Source organism: Sceloporus undulatus, chromosome 2 (genome assembly GCF_019175285.1).
Source record: "Sceloporus undulatus isolate JIND9_A2432 ecotype Alabama chromosome 2, SceUnd_v1.1, whole genome shotgun sequence".
NCBI classification, from domain to species: domain Eukaryota; kingdom Metazoa; phylum Chordata; class Lepidosauria; order Squamata; family Phrynosomatidae; genus Sceloporus; species Sceloporus undulatus.
Window position 1 is genome coordinate 331,378,149 of NC_056523.1, and position 9,340 is coordinate 331,387,488.

General features: G+C 46.1%; 1 long non-coding RNA gene across 2 annotated transcripts in view; it reads left to right on the top strand.

Moving 5' to 3' along the window:
• Positions 1-3,163: 3,163 nt before the first annotated feature.
• The window catches only part of LOC121923579, a 31,649-nt gene continuing 25,472 nt past the window's right edge, over positions 3,164-9,340 (top strand). The window contains exons 1-2 of one of the 2 annotated variants that reach the window (XR_006102401.1): positions 3,164-3,282; positions 8,933-9,071. This is a non-coding gene — a long non-coding RNA (uncharacterized LOC121923579). Of the gene's footprint in view, positions 3,283-7,454; positions 7,711-8,932; positions 9,072-9,340 lie in introns of those variants that run through there. The other variant, XR_006102402.1, reaches the window with a different exon arrangement.

The window sequence follows — 9,340 nt, forward strand, 5'->3', positions numbered from 1 at the left end:
CTTATGGCAGCCCTAAGGTGAACCTCTCATAGTTTTTTTTTCTTGGCAAATTTCTTCAGAGGGGTTTGCTGTTGCCATCCTCTGAGGCTGAGACAGTGTTACTGGCCCACAATCACCCAGTGGGTTTTTATGCTCTAGCAGGGATTCAAACCCTGGTCTCCAGAGTTGCCGTACAATGCTCAAACCACTCCACCACACTGGCTCTCACTGCCCATTGGGGACAGCTCACCTTTAACGGAGGCAACCGAGGTATGGCTTTGGTTTTCAGCATCCCTCCAGCATTTTCCGGCCCTCCAAGTTCAGATTCACGTTATGAGTCTTTTCTTCCCATTAGCATTTCGCTAAATGTATGTATTTTCCACACCTTCTCCTCTCCTATCAGCTAAAACATATTTCTGTACATTGATTGAAATATATGCAGTGTAAAAAAAGATAAGTGTGCATTTGCATATTATTCAACCAAGGTAAAAATTAACCCGAGGCTCCTGAGGACAGAAAGCTGAAACGTTCTGGGGTTGTTAGGCTGCCAGACCTCAAACTGGTTGATTTTGTAAAATAAAATGTGGTTGATGCAAGTTTACTTTCTGCCCTTAAACCAAAGCTGAGGTGCAAATGCCTAATTCAGAACTGACTTCATGAAGGTGTCAGGGGAAAATGGGTTAAACCTAACACAGGACACCTAAATTCTATATCTGTTAATAAGCTTTATCATTTTATCATTTTCATATAGAATGCCAGAATAACAGAATAGGAGGGACCCGAAGGGCATCCAATCCAACCCCATTCTGCCATACAGGAACTCACAATCAAACCTCCCTCAACAAAAGGCTACCCAGCCTCTGTTTAAAAATAGCCTCCAAAGAAGGAGACTCCACCAGACTCCAAGGGAGTGCCTTCCACCCTCAAACAGCTCTGACCATCAAGAAGTTCTTCCTAACGTTTAGGTAGACTCTCTTTTCTCTTGTGGCAATCCTGTTTTAAGGTTTTTTTGACAAGAGTTCTTCAGAGGAGGTTTGCCAACACTGCCCTCCTCTGAGGAAAAGGGGGGATAGTAAGAGGAGGAGAGAGAAGCTGAGTCATTGTAAAAGCTGCTGGGAAATGGGACAGCAGAGGATTAATTGGTCCAGTCCCTGCTAAATTGGGACCATTGGAGGGCCACTCCAATCTGGGCAGCTGTGGGGTTGGAATCCGACAATCTCAAGACCTTTGCCTTTGGAAGGCAGTGATGCTGCTGCCATCTCATTCCTACTTCACCAAGATTGCAGAAAGCTGACAATGAACATTTTACACTTGGGGCTCCCTGGCTCCAAATTGGCCCCATGCTATTTGGCCCTGTGTGGATGGCAGTGCAGTGTCCTCACATGGGGTTAGTTATGTGACCTCCAGGGACCCATTTCAAGTCAATCATTCTTGATTTCAAGGTCTCCTTCACATCCCACAATTGGAGCACTCTGATGCCACTTCAACGTCCATGGTACCATCCTATGGAATCCCAAAATCTGTAGTTTGGGAAGGCACTAGAGCTCTCGTGCTAAGAATACTTTGTTGTAGTTGTTGAATTCAAAAATATAGTTGTGTTAATCTGTGGAATCAGTTTGTAGAGAGATCTTGTAGCCCCTTTGAGATTCACTGAAAGAAAGATGTTGCTGTGCTCAGCGAAGGACAGGAGAGACTGCAGGAGTTTACCGCATACCATGCAGCTCCAGGCATGTCTACATAAGGACCACCAAACCCAGTGTTCAAACACAAATCAAGGGACACGAGACAGACTGCAAGCTTGATTTCTGCTGCCCCAGAGACTAGAACACGGAACAATGGATGCAAGCTCCAGGAAAAGAGATTCTACCCCAGCATTAGGAGGAAGGAACCTTCTGACAGTAAGAGCTGTTGAACTGTGGGACACACTCCTTCCTCAGAGAGTGATGGAGTCTTCCTCTTTGGAGGTCTTTAAGCAGAGACTGGATGGCCATCTGTCAGGGATTCTTTGATTGAGATTTCCTGCATGGCAGGGAGTTGGACTGGATGGCCCTTTGGGTCTCTTCTAACTCTATGATTCTATGAGTGGGGTTCTCTTATGGTGCCTCTCCACTTATTCATAGCTTCCTTCTCAGAGGCGTCACCTGGAGGTGCGGACACACCAGGTGACACCCTAGGAAGTAGCAAATACCTTCCTATACTGCTTATCAGTGCACTTAAACACTCACTAAATGGTTTTTACAAAGTGAAAGTTAATTGCCCCCAACATGCTGGATATTTATTTTAGTGGCCTACAGAAGGATGCAAGGCTGAGTCGACCCTGGAGCCTCTGGCTGGGATCAAACTTACAACCTTGTGGTTTGTGAGTGAGTGGCTGCAATACAGGCATTTAACCACTGCGCCACCAGGGCTCTAAGAACCCCTGAGGTGACATCTTTGTTCCTCAAACACCTGCTGAAGAGCCAGATTCAATGTGCTAAACAGCTCTTGGGGAGCAGCAGTAGTGTAGGGTGAGCCTAGCAGAGGGACACTTAGAGAAAAGGCTGTGGCTTTGTAGCTTTGTAGCTAACACTTGTTAATACTACACAAAAGGTCAACCACTTCTGATGTCTTTTACCTTGAAAGTCCTATGATGAGACAATCCAAAAGGAAACCAGAAATAGTGCCTGACTCAAGGGACAATGCCAGAAGATGAGACTCCCAGGTGGAATGCCACTCAGCCAGCTACTGGGGAAGAGCAGAGGACAGGTGCAAGTGGTGCTGTGCCTAATGGAGCAACTGGAGTCTGGACTCAGCTACAGACATGCTCAAAGATGAAAGGAAAGTAAGAAGCTGCACACAACCTGTGCAGTAAGCAACAACCTCCCGGAGTTTGCCAGACCTGAGTAGGGCAGTTGTTGAGCAGTGATCTTGGAGGTCTATAAGGCCTGGCCCTGAGTCTCCAGTTTTCATGATTTCCACATAGGAGACAAGAGTGCCAATTCTCCAATTTGGGTGGGGGCTCAGCTCAAGGCAAGAGGAAAGGGCTGGATGCAAATCTCCAGCTCGCCTTGTAGAGCAGCATTTTGCTATGATTTGCAAGGTTTCATTGATATGTTGCACAACTTGCAAAGACTAAATCCCAGGGGGTCTCTGTAATTACTTATTTAGCTTCCTCCTTCCCTCCCAGTCACTTCATTCCCATTTTCTTCTTTGCATCAGGCAGTAAAGTCTGCAGCAGCTGAAAAGGTGGTTTGGGTTTGTGTTTGAAGGATAGGATTGCTTGTTCTCAGGGCCTGGCCTCCAATTTACTTGGGTCATCTCCAGGTAAGAGAGGAGGGTGCAACTTCTCCAGTTTTGGGAGGCAAGAGGAAAGGGCTGAATGCAAATCTCCAACTCAGTGAGCAGAGCAGCAGCTTGATACAGTTTGCAAGCCTTCATTGTTTGGGTGTGGCAACTTCATAGGACTTTATCACATGGGAAAATTCAGGGGGAAATCATGGGTTTAAACAGTGATTACCCCATGAAAATTGTGCAGTTGCAATTAAGATTTTCACACACATCACAATTAAAGAGTCATTCTGGGAATAACCAGGGATTAACCAGGCAATAAACAGCAACAAATCTTTCATAGGATTTCCCTGTGAATGATTTGTTGCTGTTTATTGCCTGGTTATTCCCGGAATAATGGCTCTTTAATTCCAATGTCATGTGAAAATTGCAATTGCATGATTTTCATGGGATAATCACTGTTTAAACCCCCGGATTTTTCCCATGTTGAAAAAGTCCATAGAATCTTAGGCCCATTCCAGACAGGCATATAGTACACCCCAGGACGTACTAGGGTTAGAAAGGAGCGTCACTTCCTGACGCCCCTAACCCTAGTACGGACTGGGTCCGTACAAAATGGCAGTGCCCGTTCCACACGGGAGCCACCATAGCTACGTCACGACCGTGCCGCCTCCAAACGGGGCGGCGCAGAAGTGACGTAGTGGGACCGCACTTTCCGCGGCCCTGGAAGGAGCTCCGTTTCGGAGCTCGTCCCACCTTTGCATCACTGGGCGCAGTCTTTACATGGCTGCGCCAGCGACGCAGAGCAGAAAGGGGCCAAGCAGCCCCCTTTTCCTCCCCCTCGCCGCTGCCGGGAGTCCTTGGGGCTTGAAGCCCCAAGGACACCCCTTTCCAGGCCGCAGGGAAGCGGCCTTTTGCCGCTTCCCCGCAGCCTGGAAAGTGGCGGATCGGGGCCTCAGAGGCTGCCGTTGTGGCAGCTGAGGCCCCGATCCAGCAGGCAAAGGGCCGGGTACCGGCCGCCCCAAACAGGCGGTCTGTAATGCGCCACAGAATTTCAAAACCTCAAAATACTTGTGTGTGTGTGCATGTGTCTGTGTAAAATCTATGTATTTATTTAGTTAGCTTCCTTTTCCCTTCCCAGCCATTGTGGCACAAGGACTCACCTTCCATTCTGCTCTACATCCCCCTTCTGGCTAGAAGCAAAGAGTTAAGAAGGAATAACCCTATCATTTCACCTTGATCGGGGAACAACTAAGCTTTCTCTCTTAATTTCCAGGCAAGAAACTATGCGTGCTCTCTCTCTCTCCATCTGTACATGTCTGTACATACAAGCAACTGTGGTGGGTACCTAATGCACAATGCTCATTGACACCACCAGGGGCCATTCCAAAGTCTAGGTTTGGTCCTGAAAACCTCAGGGCCTGGGATGATCCTGAAAGAGCAGCCCTATTTGTGAGGCCTCATTACAAAGAGCCATGCAGGGACAGTGTACGCATGTGAATGTACGTCTGCATATGTGCGTACATTGGCACATAGCACGAGGCAGAGTCTGGCAGCATGAGGATCCCTCCAAGTCTGGAGGAACCAGGAGTATGTGGGAAGAGGAAGCCGGTGGTGGCACAGATATGAGAGCTGGAGGTGGGCAAGGCTGGGAGCGTAGGCACGCTCTTCTATGCCCCCCCCCCCTTCCCACTGCCAGGATGCTGCTCCAATCATGTCTGGGCACCAGATGGTACCCCAGCTGCCAGCAAGTCTGCATGAGGTCTCCAGAAGAACTTTGTCTATATGTCTATATTGAGAACATGGTGGCTACTCAGATAGAACCCCTCCCTCCTTCCAAACTCTGACCCTCTGTCTGGTGGGGAGACTCTTCACGACCATTCTGCACTGAAAACAAAATGCACTTTGTGCATGTTCAGAGGTCTTGTCATCTTACTTCATCCAGGAATAGAGAAAGGGGGAAAAACTTATCTGCAGAAAAAGAAAAGCACTCCATGCATGGTGGGAGGCTGTATCATTGTTGCTTCACTTGGGGCCATGATATTGAACCCACCACAGAGCAGTCTGGAGGTCTTTAAACAGAGGCTGGATGGTCATCTGTCAGGGGTGCTTTGATTGTGAGTTCTTGCATGGCAGAATGGGGTTGGACTGCATGGCCCTTGGGGTCTCTTCCGACTATGATTCTATGAGAATAGAGGAACCTAGAAGGGGGATTTGCCAGGAATACCCCTCCCACCCTCCTTTCTGAAGAAAGTAACTCTCATATTGTGGGGAAGGAGTAGAATCCATGTCCTTCACTGCCGCCACTGCCGCCACTAGAGGCCCTGCCACTACACAATTAGAGAACAACAATTCCACATTAATTGTCATAGCTTTGTCTTATAGAATCCTGAGACTGGTAACTGTTTGAGGCACTAGAGTTCTCTGGCTTAGAATTCCACATACCCTCCTGCAAACTCCCAGAAGTCCATAGGATGTAGCCATGGCAGCAAAAGTGGGATTGTTGTGCTCTAACTGTGTAATGAGGAAGGGTTCCAGCAGCACCTGGAAGGGATAATGTTGCCTTTCTTTCCCTCCTCTCAAATGCAGCTTTGGACATAGGGGTTGAGAGGTAAGAAGGGAGGGTCTTTCATGATTAATTTGGGCTAAGAATGGGGCAATGGAAGGTCTGGGAATGTAGGCCTGCTTCTCTTCGTGCCATTGGCCAAGATCAGGGGCCACCACCAGTGAGAGAGGGCAACTAAACCCTCATCCCCCATAGCACCCCATTTTGCCCCCAATTCTGCTTTAGTGGCATCGCTCTGTTTGCAACACATGAAGGTGTCCAAAATAATTATTTCTTGGGCCAACCAAGATTACATGTTGTAAGCTTTCAAAGCTCCACCAGGTTCTTCATCAAGCAAAGGGGTTAAATACCAAATGCAAGACTAGGAATAACGTTGTTCTTTCTTTCTTTCTTTCTTTCTTTCTTTCTCTCCTGTATCATTTTAAACACCTAATGATAAATGTGCATTTTGGTTGATTCCATAAAGGTATCACTGCTTTGTGGATTTTGAATGATACTGTAGTTTGCTATATGGCCAGCATGGCTACCCTTGGATATGTTTTCAGGAATAAATCTGTGACTGATGGAGGTGAGCGGCCTTAGATTTTGCCTAGCAGGTGATAGTGAAGTGAAGTGTCACCCAATGGCCAGAAATCAGGACCTTGTAAACTGAATCAAGACTGAGTTCTGTTCTAGGCCTAGTTGGATGGACAGACTTGGATGAAGGAATAGAGGGCATGCTTATCAAATTTGCAGATGACACCAAATACCTCAGAGGACAGGATCAAAATTCAAAATGACCTGAATAGACTAGAAAGCTGGGCCAAAGCTAACAAAATGAACTTCAACAGGGAGAAATGTAAGGTACTGCACAGGGCAAAAAAAATGAAAGCCATAGATATAGGATGTGGGACACCTGTCTTAAGGAGATTTATACATGTGAAATGGATCTAAGGCAGGTTACAGACCACCACGAAGGATGTCCTTAGGATGTCCCATTTTGAAAAAGGGGCATCTATTCCAGACGCCCCTTACCCTATCACAGACAGAGTCTGTGACAAATGGCAACGGCCATTCCACATGGCCGCTGCCATTTTGCGTCCTTTGGCACTCGCAGCACCTCTTCCGGGGTCTGAGAAGGAGCGCGATTTCTGTGCTCCTTCTCTGCAGCGTCCGGGAGCCGCGCTGTTTAAAGGCTGTGGTTCCTGGACGCTGCAAGCGAAGGTGGAGCCAGACCGCCGCTTCTCGGCAGTCTGTAACCCGCCTAAGAATCCTAGGATACCACAAGGTGAACATGAGTCAGCAATGTGATGCAGCAGCTAAAAGGGCCAATGCTATTTTAGGCTGTATCAATAGAAGTATAGTGTCTAGAGCAAAGGAAGTCATAGTGCCACTCTATTCTGCTTTGGTCAGGCCTTACCTGGAATACTGTGTCCAGAAGCTCTTTTCCTGTAGTTTACATCCATTGTTCCATGTTCTAGTCTCTGGAGCAGCAGAAACCAAGCTTGCTCCCTCCTCAATATGACATCCCTTCAAAAATTTAAACAGGGCTATCATATCACCTCTTAACCTTCGTTTGTCCAGGCTAAACATCCCCAGCTCCTTAAGTCGTTCCTCATAGGACGTGGTTTCCAGACCCTTCACCATTTTAGTCATCCTCCTTTGGACCGCTCCAGTTTCTCAACATCCATTTTGAACAGTGGTACCCAGAACTGGATTCTAGGAAGGAATGAAGTTATCCCTCATTAAGTTGCAATCATAATGTAGTGCAATTATACATTTGTTATCTGGGAAAGGAAAGGAAAAGAAAGGAAGTACTGATGAATAACTTACATACAAGATCTTAGAGTGAGGTCAGAACAGCTTCTGAGCGGGGCATAACTGTGGAAAAGACTCTCTCTGCCAAACTTCTAAACCAGGTGAGCCTCTAATAGCAATGTATAGCTATGTTGTTCTGATGCTGTTGCCAGCTATGGGTGCAGAGGAGACCAGAGCCTTCCCATCCTGTCTAGGGAAAGCGAGACTCATCCCTGAGACTTTGCTGATGGAGACAGTTCTTGGCGTCCTTCTGCTTCCTGCCGCCTGCCATGTTCTGAGAACATGGAAGTGGCATTGTCACCTGGCACTTGGCGGCACAATTGGTCCTGGCAGGAAAGGAGCGGGCGATGCTCCCAGATTCGCCTCTTGCCAGCATCCCAGATGGCATCACCATGGCTGCCTCCAAGCAAGAGCCAAGCAGACTTGTGCCTCTGACAAGATGGCAAACAAAAGGGACCAGTTCAGATTCCCTGACTGGCGCTGGAGGGGGAAAGGAAGACAGCAGCGAGCCCTACAAGGCATCCCAAATCTAGGATTGCCTTATTCCAATTCTCAAAATCCGGGCTATTACAAAACTATTCTAATTATGCGAATCGCTCTAATTTACATTCTAAAGATGCAAATTCAACACATTAATGGTTGTGGGTTTTTTTTCCCCTTACACTATGTTTAGCCTTCATACCATTTTAAAAGTGAGAACTGATCTGACGGAAACAATACAGACTTAGGACTTGGAACAGAGAGATCCAAATCCCTAATGCGAACCTATCACAGGGTTTTCTTGACAAGTTTCTTTGGAGAGGGGTTCCCATTCCCATCCTCTGAGGCTAGTCCTAGCAAACCCCATGAATTTTGCTTCCCAAAAGCAGGAAGAGGAGAAGGAGAAAGTCCACATGGCAGTTTCAAGCCTGGCTTTAGCTTGGGGCCTATTTTATGATTCTCCGGAATGGCCAGTTGCTACTGTTGGGCAGGAGGGGAAGTATTTGTTCCAAAACTTCTCTGCATATACAGTATTACTCACTCTTACCTCCTTTCACTTACTGACTTCCAACTCTATTCCCTCTACTTCTCGAGACTGGATCCGAAGGCCATATTGGCCCACGCATGCACATATACTGCCTATCACATTACATCGACCATACTTCTTTACATTTAAACGACATATCTTTCCTATTTTACAGGTGCAACTATTACCTATTCATTCATTTGTAACCCTTTTTAGTACCTTTTAACATGTATACTATTTCCCGATTTACTAAATTCTAAATAATTTTCTCTTTTAGTTTCATTAACTTTGTCTAACATTGTTATTAACATTATTAGGTAAAAAGAAGAAGATTGAAGAGGACAAAGTGAAGGAGAGAAGTGGTAAGGAAGAAGGATTTGGAAATGTCAGAAGAGGAGAGAAAAAAGAAGGGAAGAAGTTAAAGCAAATAAAGTTTGCGAGAGAAGAAATCCGAAGGTAATTTTGACCTAAAGGGTAATAATTTTTTAAATCTTTCTTTCCTTCTTTTCTTTTCCTTTACAGTTAACAAGTAAACCAAGGTAACCAATTTTAGAAATAATGTAGAAGTAACAAGAAAAAGAATGGATGAAGCCCAGGTAGTAGTGTTATATATGTAAAATGTTTGTGTGTTTAAAGTCGATTGTTAATGTGTTGTTATAATTATTCAATAAAACTATTAAAAAACTTCCATACATATAGAATCATAGTCCGGCCAGAGAGAGGAG